Source organism: Rattus rattus, chromosome 17 (genome assembly GCF_011064425.1).
Source record: "Rattus rattus isolate New Zealand chromosome 17, Rrattus_CSIRO_v1, whole genome shotgun sequence".
Taxonomy (NCBI): Eukaryota; Metazoa; Chordata; class Mammalia; order Rodentia; family Muridae; genus Rattus; species Rattus rattus.
The window spans coordinates 14580658-14591803 of record NC_046170.1 but is presented as its reverse complement, the minus strand read 5'-3'; positions in this window follow the sequence as shown (position 1 = coordinate 14591803).

Here is an 11146-nt window from a genome sequence, read left to right as displayed (position 1 = left end):
AGACCTTCACAGAAGACCTCATACCAATATTATCCCAAACTATTCCACAAAATTGGAAACAGATGGAGCACTACCGAATTCCTTCTATGAAGCCACAATTACTTTATACCTAAACTACACAAAGACCCAACAAAGAAAGAGAACTTCAGACCAATTTCTATGAATATCGACGCAAATATACTAATAAAATTCTGATTGTTGGGGGCAGGGCGGCAATGGGTGGAGGATGGGGAGGGGAACACCAATAAACAAGAGGATGTTGGCCCGGAAACCGGGAAAGGGAATAACACTCAAAATGTAAATAAGAAATACTCAAGTTAATAAAAAAAATTGCATTTTGAAAAAAAAAGAAAGAAAGAAAATTGGACATTGAACTACCTCTCTTGGGCATATACCCAAAAGATGCCCCAACATATAACAAAGCTCTGCTATGTTCATAGCAGCCTTATTTATAATAGCCAGAAGCTGGAAAGAACCCAGATGCCCTTCAACAGAGGAATGGATCCAGAAAATGTGGTACATCTACACAATGGAATATTATTCAGCTATCAAAAACAATGACTTTATGAAATTATAAGCAAATGGATGGAACTAGAAAATATAATCCTGAGTGAGTTAACCCAATTACAGAAAAAACACACATGGTATGCACTCATTGATAAGTGGCTATTAGTCCAAATGCTTGAATTGCCCTAGATGCACAGAACACATGAAACGCAAGAATGATAACCAAAATGTGAATTCTTCAGTCCATCTTTAATAGGGGAAGCAAGAATACCCTTTTTAGGGATTAGGAGGCCACCTTTTAGAACAGAGGTAGAAGGAACAGTCATTCAGAGCCTGCCCCACATGTGGCCCATACATATACAGCCACCCAATTAGATAAGATGGATGAAGCAAAGAAGTGCAGGCTGACAGGAACCGGATGTACATCTCTCCTGAGAGACACAGCCAGAATATAGCAAATACAGAGGCGAATGCCAGCAGCAAACTACTGAACTGAGACCGGGACCCCTGTTGAAAGAATCGGAGAAATGTCTGGATGAGCTTGAAGGGGCTTGAGACCCCATATGAAAACAATGCCAACCCACCAGAGCTTCCAGGGACTAAGCCACTACCCAATGACTATACATGAACTGACCCTGACTCCAACCATAGGTAGCAATGAATCCCAAGTAAGAGCATCAGTGGAAGGGGAAGCCCTTGGGCCTGCCGAGACTGAACCCCCAGTGAACGTGATTGTTGGGGGAGGGTGGTAATGAGAGGAGGATGGGAAGGTGAAGCCTATATAGAAGGGCAGGGGGAGGTGTTAGGGGGATGTTGGCCTGGAAACCGGGAAGGGGAATAATAATAGAATTGTAAACAAGAAATACTCAAGTTAATAAAGATAAAAAAAAAGTATGTTGCAAAAAAAATTATGAGCTAGACCTGCAGTTCTCTTTTACTTATATGCCATAACAACATTCTAGCAAGTACTGAAAGGTGAGGTAATTTCCATACATCCAGAATCCTACGCATGTGAATCTTCAGTAAGCTTTTCGTATACAACACTAAGTGCTCCATGTATTCACTAAAATTCTGAACTACTTAAGGTGATATAAATCTTCCACATACGAAAAAGTAGGGCTGAGTTTAGGGATCACTATTGAGAACAAGGGCCTATCCCCTAGCTGACTTGATTACTAAGTGATTGAGAAGGATTTGCTTCACCTCTCACACAACTCACTCAATTAGGATTCTTTCTCTATTTGTTGTTGTTGCTCTTTTTGTTGTTGTTGATGTCTTTTTGTTTTTACTTTTTGTTTGTTTGTTTTTTATTTTATCCATGAATGGTTAATGTTCTCTGAAATATCTCTCTTATCCAGACATGCAACTAGCAGCCCTAGGTTAAGTGTTTTCCTAGTGGAACCTCCTCACAAGAGATCTAAAGCATAGTATCTCTAGATATTATAGACAGATAAACCTCCCAGAAACATCCAGTTGTTTCCTTCTTGCAACATAGTTCATTCTATCATTACTGAGTATGGTTCCTTTTCTGTCTGATCATCTAAAAAATATCTCACTTGCCTATGTGACAGAAATCAGGCCATATGCCACAGCCTTCATAGAAACAGTATTTACTGTTTCTATGATATTCATAGGTATTCGGCACAGTCCAAAATTCTCTTCCTTTTCTTTTGAATCAATGTAAAGAACGCTAGCCTTGAGATTGCAGAGATGAACATACTTCTGTCTACAGAGTGATATGATTAATGCCAGTACTTCCACCTGAAGTTCACATTGTTATAAACATCAGGGTAGTCTCTGATTCTTTTGTGAATGAAATGCCACTTTGTATAGTATTTAGAACAGTGGCCTGTAATTTTCTGTCCCTAGCACTAGCCTCATATATCTGAAAGCACTGATAATTTTGTTGTAGGGATGGAGAAAGGAATAGGTAAGGAACCTTGTGAATAGCTCAAAAAATAGAGACAAAAATTCTAGCCTGGTTACCTCTAATTCTCTATTGTAGACCAGAGATCCAAGTCTGAAACCCAGGAACTACGAAATAAATACAACAGTGACAATGAATATGTCAGAAGAGTTCCCTTTCCTGAGAACTAAGATCACGACAGACGGTATTCTGACCATAAGTGTTGATCTCTAAACTATGGGAAGCCATGTACTTTGAAGACTTTTGAAGGAACAAATGTATATAGAACACTAATCAAGATTTACCTAGGTCTGTGTCAAAATAAAGACGTTTAAAAATAAATGTTATTATGAAAAAATTATGGTTTGAATGATGAATCATCACATTTTCACACTCTAAATTTTATTATTATTATTATTATTATTATTATTATTATTATTATTATTATTCCTGCTTTTCCCCCTCCAATTGTCCTTTCACAATTCCCCATCTCCTTCCACCAACCTTGTGCTTCTGAAAGTGTACCACCCATAACTATCCTCCCCCTCTCCGGGATTCTCAAATCTCTTAGGGTTTACATGGTAACTTCTTAACTTTCCAATGTTTACCTCCCTAAGTCTGGTTCCCTGGGAAACATCTTAGCTGAATGTCAGATAAACTTTCTAAGAGAAATGCCACATATGAAAGTCAGAGCCTGGTAGTCTGACTCCAGATTCAGGGCAAATTAAAGTGACATCTCTCCAGATCTGTAGGGCATAACATTGCTCTTCCTGACTGCTTACATTCTGTATAGTTGGTGCACAGTGTACTTACTGTAACCTATTAATAACTGTATACGATACTGATTTTTAAAAATACAGAAAATTACAATTTGTTAATCTAGAAATGGGAATGCATGCAAGAAATGTCCTCTGAATAAATAAGAACACAATTGCAAGGAAATTCTCAGGCATTAAAATTTACATGTATTAATTAAAATGTTCAAAACAATGTAGATCATAGGATATTGCCACAATCCCTGTGGCATAAAAGTCTTTTCAGCAATTCGTATTTTATCAGATAATCTTAGTTGTCTGCTTCTTTTTTTTTTTTTTTATTAACTTGAGTATTTCTTATATCCATTTCGAGTGTTATTCCCTTTCCGGTTTCCGGCAACATCCCCTCCCCCCCCTCCCTTCTTTATGGGTGTTCCCTCCCCATCCTCCCCCCATTGCCGCCCTACCCCCACCAATCACGTTCAGTCTTAGCAGGAGCAAGGGCTTCCCCTTACACTGATGATCTTACTAGGATATTCATTGCTATCTATGAGGTCAGAGTCCAGGGTCAGTCCATGTATAGTCTTTAGGTAGTGGCTTAGTCCCTGGAAGCTCTGGTTGCTTGGCATTGTTGTACATATGGGGTCTCAAGCCCCTTCAAGCTCTTCCAGTTCTTTCTCTGATTCCTTCAACGGGGTCCTATTCTCAATTCAGTGGTTTGCTGCTGGCATACGCCTCTGTGTTTGCTGTATTCTGGCTGTGTCTCTCAGGAGAGATCTACATCCGGCTCCTGTCGTCCTGCACTTCTTTGCTTCATCCATCTTGTCTAATTGGATGGCTGTATATGCATGGGCCACATGTGGGGCAGGCTCTGAATGGGTGTTCCTTCTGTCTCTGTTTTAATCTTTGCCTCTCTATTCCCTGCCAAGGGTATTCTTGTTCCCCTTTTAAAGAAGGAGTGAAGCATTCACATTTTGATCATCTGTCTTGAGTTTCATGTGTTCTAGGCATCTAGGGTAATTCAAGCATTTGGGCTAATAGCCACTTATCAATGAGTGCATACCATGTGTGTTTTTCTGTGATTGGGTTACCTCACTCAGGATGATATTTTCCAGTTCCGACCATTTGCCTATGAATTTCATAAAGTCATTGTTTTTGATAGCTGAGTAATATTTCATTGTGTAGATGTATCACACTTTCTGTATCCATTCCTCTGTTGAAGGGCATCTGGGTTCTTTCCAGCTTCTGGCTATTATAAATAAGGCTGCGATGAACATAGTGGAGCACGTGTCTTTTTTATATGTTGGGGCATCTTTTGGGTATATGCCCAAGAGAGGTATAGCTGGATCCTCAGGCAGTTCAATGTCCAATTTTCTGAGGAACCTCCAGACTGATTTCCAGAATGGTTGTACCAGTCTGCAATTTCACCCACAATGGAGGAGTGTTCCTCTTTCTCTGCATCCTCGCCAGCATCTGCTGTCACCTGAGTTTTTGATCTTAGCCATTCTCACTAGTGTGAGGTGAAATCTCAGGGTTGTTTTGATTTGCATTTCCCTTATGACTAACGATGTTGAACATTTCTTTAGGTGTTTCTCAGCCATTCGGCATTCCTCAGCTGTGAATTCTTTGTTTAGCTCTGAACCCCATTTTTTAATAGGGTTATTTGTCTCCCTGCGGTCTTCTTGAGTTCTTTGTATATTTTGGATATATTTTTGAAGCTCTGGAGCATCTGATTGGTTGATATTCTTGTCCTTATGAGCTTGCACATCGCTTTAGGTGCTTCAGACTTTTCTGTAGCTCTACTACTGGGGAGTTCATTCTCAGTCCAATTATTGCCTGTGAATATTCCCCTGTAAACCATCTAAATATGCCCATAATACCTTTAAATATAAGGGTCAATAAATGTATCAAACAACAGCAACAACAACAACCAATGCAGCAGCAGCAGGAGGAGGAGGTGGAAAAAGCCCAGTTCCAGAAGGATTTGGTGCAATATTGTGTCAGCCCTTCATAGAAGACTTAATACCAATATTTTCCAAATTATTCCTCAACAGAATTAAACTTCCCAATTCATTCTAGGAATCCACAATAGTGCTTTTAACTAAAGTACACAAACACGCTACAAAGAAAGACAACTTCAAAACAATTTCCCTCAGGGATATCAATGAAAACCACTCAATAAAATTCACACTGAGAATTCTTTGCTTAGATTTCTGCCACACTTTAAATAGGGTTATTGATTTTCTGGATTATAAATACTTGAGTTATTTGTATATATCTGATATTATCCCTCTAGTTTATATAGGACTGATAAATATCTTTTGCCAATCTATTGGTTGCTGTTATGTCCAAATGACAGTGCCCTTGGCCATATAGAAGCTTTAGAGTTTTATGAGGTCCCATTTATTGATTCTTCATTTTAGAGCATAAGACAATGGTGTTCTGTTCACGAAATTTTCCTCAGTGACCATGTGATCAAAGCTATTTCATTCTTATTCTATTAGTTTGTGTGTGTCTGGTTTTGTTTAGAGTTCCTTTATCAACTTGGATTTGAGCTTTGTACAGTGCAATACAAATGGATTAATTTGCACTCTTTTACATGCAGACCACCTGTGAAAGTACCATGATTTGTTGAATATGTTGTCTTTTTCCACTGTATGGTTTTAGATCCTTTGTCAATAGTCAAGTACCAATAGCTGTATGGGTTCATGTCTGGGTCTTCAGTTCTATTCCTTTGACCTATCTGCCTGTCTCTGTACCAACATCTTACAATTTTATCGCTATTCCTCTGTAATACAGCTTTAGGTAAAGAATGGTTGTTCACCCAGCAGTTCCTTTACTGTTGCGGATAGTTTTATATGTCCTGTTTTTTATTTTGTTGTTGTTGTTGGATTTTTTAAGTTCCAAATGAATTTATTCATTGCTCTTCCTAACTTTTTGAAAAATTGAGTTGAAATTTTGCTGTGGATTGCAGTGAAACTTCATATAAAATTTGGCAAGGTGTTCAATTTTATACTATCAATACTTTCAATCCATGTACATGGGGTAGTTTTCTGATTTCTTAAATCTTCAATTTCTTTCTTCACAGACTTGACTTTCTTGTCATAAATATCTTTCATTTGCTTGCTTAGAGTCACACCAATGTATTTTGTACTATTTGTGACTATTGTTAAGGGTGTCGTTTCACTAATTTCTCCCTGGGCCTATTTATCCTTTGAGTAGAGGAAAGATACTGATGTGTTTGAGTTAATTTTATATCCAGTCACTTTTCTGAAGTTGTTTATCTTATTTTGAGTATAGTATTGTATAGGTAGGGAGAAAGTGGGCAGACTTGTCCAGATCCTGATTTTAGTGAGATTGCTTCAAATTTCTCTCCATTTATTTTGATGATGGCTACTGGTTTGGTGTATATTGATTTGACTATGTTTAATTATGGGCCTTGCATTCCTGATCTTTTCATGTCTTTTAACATGAAGGGGTGTTAAATTTTGTCAAATTCTTTCTCAAAATCTATTGGTATGATCATGTGTTTTTGTTTTCATTTTCTTTTAAGTTCGTTTATATAGGGAATTACCTTGATGGATTTCCATATATTGAAAATTACCTGGATGATCATTTTGATGTGTTCTTGGATTCATTTTGCAAGAACTTTATTGAGTGTTTTGCATTAATATTCACAAGGGAAATTGGTTTGAAATTCTCTCTCATTGTTGGATCTTTTGTGGTTTAGATATAGGTGTAAATGTGGCTTCAAAGAAGGAACTGAGTATTGTTCCTTCTGTTTTTATTAAGTAGAATAGTTTGTACAGTATTGGCATTAGGCCTTTTATGAAGATCTGATAGAATTCTCCACTAAAGCTATCTTGCCCTGGGCTTTTCTTTTCCTGTTCTGGGACTTTAATACCTACTTCTATTTATTTACGACATATGGGTTTGCTATTTAGGTGGTTTATCTGATCCTAATTTAAAATTGGAACCTTATATCTGTCTAGTAAATTGTCCACTTCACCCTGATTTTTCAGTTTAGTTGAGTAGGATCTGAGAATGTATTGACTTCCCCAGATTCTATAGTTTTGTCTCCCTTTCGATGTCATACTTTGTTAATTTGGATACATTCTCTGTGCCTTCTGCTGAGTCTGCCTAAGGGTTTATCTATCTTGAAGATTTTCTCAAACAACAAGTTCCTGGTTTTGTTGATACTTTGTATAGTCGGTTTTTTTTTTTTTCCTTTTCTGTTTTCTTCTTTTATTTGGTTGATTTCAGCCCAGAAGTTGATTATTTCCTGCTTTCCACCCCTCTTGGTTGTATTTTCTTCTTTTTTTTTTCCTTTTTTCTTTGTTTAAGCGATTTTAAGTGTTCCATCAAGCTGCTAGTGACTGCTCTCTCCAGTTTCTTTTTCAGGGCATCAAGAGCTATGTATTTTTCTCATAGCACTGCTTGCATTGTGTTCCGTAAGTTTGGGTATGTAGTCTTCATTTCCATTAAATTCTAAAATACAATAATTTCTTTTTTTTATTTCTTCATTGACCAACCTATTAAGCAGAGCCGTGTTTAACTTTCATGTCTCTGTGGGCTTTCTGTCATTTTTTTTTTTATTGAAGTCTAGCCTTAGTCCGTGTTGATAGGATGCATGGGATTTTTTTTAATCTTCTTGCATTGTTTAATCTGTTTTTTGTGACTGATTAAAGAGTGTGTGTGTGTGTGTGTGTGTGTGTGTGTGTGTGAGAGAGAGAGAGAGAGAGAGAGAGAGAGAGAGAGAGAGAGTTATCTTTAAATCCATTTGGTTAATAACTTCTGTTAGTTTCTCTGTGTCTCTGTTTAGTTTCTGTTTCCATGATCTGTCCATTGAAGAGAATGGGGGTTGAAGTCCCCCACTATCATTGTTTGAGAAGCAATGTGTGATTTGAGATTTAGTTATATTTCTTTTGTGAATATTGGTGTCTTTGCATTTGGAACAAAGGTATTCAGGATTTAGAGGTCATCTTTGTGCATTTTTGATGAATGTGCAGAATTCTCAGCTGAGGATTATAAAATGAATACTGAATGGATTAGAAGTATGTAAAGAAATGTTCGATGTCCTTAGTCATAAGTAAAATGTAAATTAAATAGAAATCTGGATTCCACCTCACACAAGTCAGAATCTCTAAGGTGAAATAGTCTGGTGACAACAGATGCTGGGGAGGAATTGGGAAACAGTAACACCCATTGTTTGTGGCATTTTAATCTAGTACTACCACTCTCAAACTCAGTTGGATTTTCTTCAGAAAATTGGATATAGGACTACCTTAGAAACCAGGTATACCACTTCTGGACATATAGTCAAAGGATGCTCCAAAGTACAACAAGGATATACACTCCACTATGTTCATAGAAGCCTTATCCATAATAGTCAAACCCTGGAATCAACCCAGATGCCCTTCACAGAGTAATGAACACAGAAAATGTGGTACATTTCAAAATGGTGTACAACTCAGTTATTAAAAACAATGACCACATGAAAATCATAGTCAAATTGATAGAACTAGAAAATTTCACTCTGAGTTAGGTAACCAAGTCACAAAAAATGATACATTGTATGCACTCACTGATTACTGGATATTAATCCAATGCTCTGATTGCTCAAGATACAATCCACAGACTACATGAAGCTCAACTAAAAGGATAAACAAAGTGAAGATGCTTCAGTCTTTCTTAGAATGGAAAACAATAATATTCATAGGAAGATTTATGTAGACACATTTTGCAGCAGAGACTCAAGTAATGGCCATTCAGAGTCTGCCCCACCTGGGTATCCTGCCCATATGCATACAGCCACCTAACCCAGGCAATTTTGCTGATAGGAGCCTGATAAAGCTGTCTCCTAAGTGGCTCTTTCAGAGTATGACAAATACAAGTGGCATTCTTCAGCCAACCATTGAACTGATTATGGGGTACCCAATGGAGTAGTAGAGAAATTATTGAAGGGACTTAAGGAGTTTGCAACCACATAAGGACAACAATACAATCTAATCTGTGTTCCCAGTGACTAAATTAGAAGTGAGTAGATCTCCCATTCTCATGGATTGGCAGGATTATTATTAGAAAAATATCAATCTTGCCAAAATACATCTACATATTCAATGCAACCCCCATCAAAATTCCAATTCAATTCTTCATAGAGTTTGAAAGAGCAATTTGGTTGGGGATTTAGCTCAGTGGTAGAGCGCTTGCCTAGGAAGCGCAAGGCCCTGGGTTCGGTCCCCAGCTCCGAAAAAAAGAACCCCCCAAAAAAAAATATTAAAAAAAAAAAGAAAGAAAGAGCAATTTGCAAATTCATTTGGGATAACAAAAAATATCAGATTTGAGAAAAATATTCTCAGCAATATTAGAACATCATTTGGTAATGGTAAAGGTAATGGTAATCACAATCCTTTACCTTAAGCTGTATTACAGAGTAATTGTGATCAGATAGCATCATACTGATACAAAAACAGGCAGGTCGATCATTTACCCACATATCTAAGGTTACTTGAACTTTGCCAAAGAGCTAAATTCTTCCAATGGAAAAAAGACATAATTTTCAACAAAGGGTGGAGGTCTGTGAAGTGGCAAGCTGTGAAAGGTACCCTGACTACTGATTGGTACAATTCCAATCTCTCAAACCTAAATAGGCAGAGCAGGTAAATTCCCCGTCTTCTCAATCAAGTTTTCACTAGCTGCAGTGAACCTAGACAATATAGCTGAATCCAAGAAGTACATGCTGATAGAAGCCTTATATAGCTGTCTACTGAGAGGCTCTATCAGAGCATGACAAATATAGAGGCAAATGATGGCAGACAACCATTGAACTGAGAATGAGGTCCTCATTGGATTGAAGGAGCTGAAATGGCTTGCAACCCCATAGTAACAAGAATGCCAAACAAATAGAATTACTTGGACTAATCCTAAACCCAAACTGTACACATGGGCAGACACATGGCTATAGGTTCTTATGTAGCAAATAATGGACTTGACAGACACAAATGGCAGGTGAAGTCCCTTGTCCTGCCAATACTTGTACCCCCAGCATAGGGTAATATCAAAATGTGGAGGTGGGAAGGGGTGGGTTGGGTGAGGGAATACTCTCATACTAGAAGGTGGAGGAGAGTTGGGATAGGAAGGTTTATGGACAGGAAACTTGGAAAGGGGATAAAATTTGATATGTAAATAAAATATGTCCAATAAAAATTTTGCCAAAAGAAACAAGAAAAGAAAGAGAGAAAATGTGATAAACACACTATGGTGGTTCAACTGCTATAATAACTGAGTGTTGGCAAGTATGATGACCACAGTGCTGTGGAAAAAATACAATACCCATTGTTTGATAGTCACTATGTAATGGCCAATGTGTTGTTCTCTTTTCAGAATCCCACTGTGTGTTATCCCCCGTGTTATAGACAGTTTGTGATGGGATTTTTTTTTCATGGAAACTGTATGATGATTAAGCCTAAGTGATAACAAACATTTATACCCACTGTGCTATTTTCACATTGTGGTAATCACTGCATGGTGATCACTGTGTGATGGTTAAATTATGCTGCCAAATATTGGCTGATAACTTAATGATGGCACCCATATGTTTGTCACTATGGGATGGTCAGCATACTATGTTCACTTTCTGAAGTCCAGATTGTGATATTTGCTGATTGCACATCGTTAGATGTTGGTCACCATGGAAAATTTTAATGTGATTACAATTACAGCATTAACAATAATTGTCACTGTCAGATGGCTAAATTTAGATGAGTACTGAGAGATGCCCAAAATTTAATTGATCCTGAATAATAGTCAATTCATTGATGGTCACTCAGTTATGGCTGAGGAATGAAAGGCACTTTGCAAAGGTCATCATATGACTTTATACACATATATTCTGGGATGTTTATGTGTATAGATGTCACACAGTGATGACCATAGTGTATTTACTGCTAAATCATCGTCACTTTTGTGATGGCCAACA